At 28.5% G+C, this 2,203-nt stretch overlaps 1 protein-coding gene across 2 annotated transcripts in view; it reads left to right on the top strand.

Annotated features, from left to right (window-relative positions):
- Nucleotides 1-2,203, top strand: part of LOC106882151 (methylenetetrahydrofolate reductase (NADPH)) — a 79,407-nt gene that overhangs the window by 12,096 nt on the left and 65,108 nt on the right. The gene's annotated exons all lie outside the window — the stretch shown is intronic.

Raw genomic sequence — 2,203 nt, 5'->3', positions numbered from 1 at the left:
AAAACAGATGGACACATTAGTATAATTTTACCTAAAACCTTCAAGAAGGTAAGGAGATAGACAAAGAACATGCTGTCTTCACTTCAACTTAGAAGCTACTAAGGTATCAGGAAGAAAGACTTGTTAAAGATCTAGCTTGTCACTGTTTTCTGGGGGTTAGTTTTAATTTATAGTCTTGTTTATCAAATCTTTGTATATCAAAATCTAAGGCCAAAGACCAAGGAGCATTGTCTGTTTGGAAGGGGTTTGAGGGGGTCAACAGAAATCATAGTGGGTATGGTCATAAAACTATCAAGATTAATTTGAAGCAATATAATGAGAATTGGTCAAGGAAATCTTAAAACAAGATGTTAGCTGACAATTAAAGGGGCAAGCCACTAGTAGACCATTGATAATGATACAGTGGAAATTTTATCATGGGGTACTGTAGTTAAATATTTTAAACAATATTGCCATATTGTATAAAGTTAAAATTTAGGGTTATTCAGAAGATTATTAAGAAGGATATAACAAAAGGATAAATTTTTTTGAATACTTTTGAGTATATAACAAATTTTACCACAATAGAGGGAGAAAAAGAAATTACATAGAAATAGTTTTATATTTATACATATTATATACTTAAATACTAACTTATTAGATGGTATCTGTGAAGATTGATCATTGGTATTTAACATGCTAACTATATATTAATTAAATTATAATCTAAGCAGCTTATTTTAAGTAGTGAGGATACCGGTATTGTTTTATATAAGCCAAGTATGAATTTATAGGGGTACAAAAATTAGATTTATTTTATAGATAAAGGCTATTATAAATAATAAAATAATCAGGAAGGGCAGAACACCATAGAAAAGGAATAAAATAGCTTAATCACTAAAAACCATGATAAAGTATATATACTTTATTAACATCAATAGAGAAGATTTATAGAAAATGTATAATAATTTAAGTATTTTAAACTAAAAATTGTTTATTTACTTATCTAGCTTGTATGAATAAAGACTGATACCTGGTATTAGCTAAAGGAATGTTGATGTTATAGGATCTGCTAATTATATACTAATTATAAACTAAGAGGTATATTATAGGTTTTATGATATTATAGTAGCCCTTCATTAGAAGGGCTACTTACATAAAGGCCCTTATAAATACTAAGATCAGGATGGTGGAACACTTTAAGAAAGGGATAAATAAAGTAATTACTAAAACCATTTTAAACAATATTGCTATATTGTATAAAGTTAAAATTTAGGGTTATCAAGAAGATTATTAAGAAGGATATTATAACAAAAGGATAAAATTTCTATGAATACTTTTGAGTATATACCAAATTTTACCACATTAGAGGGAGGAAAAGAAATTACATAGAAATAGTTTTATATTTATACATATTATATACTTAAACATTAACTTATTACATGGTATCTATGGAGATTGATCAATTGGTATTTACTGGTATTTAATAAAGGTGTACTGAAGCAAAAGAACATGCTAACTATATATTAATTAAATTATAATCTAAGCAGTTTATTTTAAGTTTATATATTGTTTTATATAAGCTAAGTATGAATTTATAGGGGTACAAAAATTATAAAGTATTAAAATGATCAGGTAGGGTAGAACACCATAGAAAAGGAATAAAATAGCTTGAAACGATTGTATTGCATTACCTCTGGATATCCTTGTTGCTTAATTTGATTTTAATCAACTTATTTTGAAATTGTATGGATGATACCGTACTAAATTCTGGTGCCTCAACTTAAGTACCTAATTCATCTGAATCTAAATGTTTGCTTCTATATATATATGTAAGGAAGGACCGTGCGAACTCAAAAAGGAGAAATGGTGACGAATGGAAGAACAGAGGACTCCTTTTATTTAAACGTGTCACACGGTCGAACACAAAATATATATCAAAGATGATATACATGATATGTTATACGACGATAACATAGATGACCAGTAATGAAAGACCACAACCGTATTAGATGAATAACAGAGATATTTATTATGGCGTTAAAGATGTATGTCTGTGTGAGAGTGTGAATGCGACATATAAGGACATAATCAAAGACAGGCCGTCGTACAAAGAAAAGTATGTATGTGAGTGATACATGTGTGTGTATGTTATTACAGCAGAGAGAAAGAGAGTCAATAACACGTGAGCAATTATATACCAGTTCTTGTGTACACTATAGGA

Source organism: Octopus bimaculoides, chromosome 3 (genome assembly GCF_001194135.2).
Source record: "Octopus bimaculoides isolate UCB-OBI-ISO-001 chromosome 3, ASM119413v2, whole genome shotgun sequence".
NCBI lineage: Eukaryota > Metazoa > Mollusca > Cephalopoda > Octopoda > Octopodidae > Octopus > Octopus bimaculoides.
The sequence above is the reverse complement of the archived record's forward strand: the minus strand, read 5'-3'. Positions and strand labels throughout refer to the sequence as shown.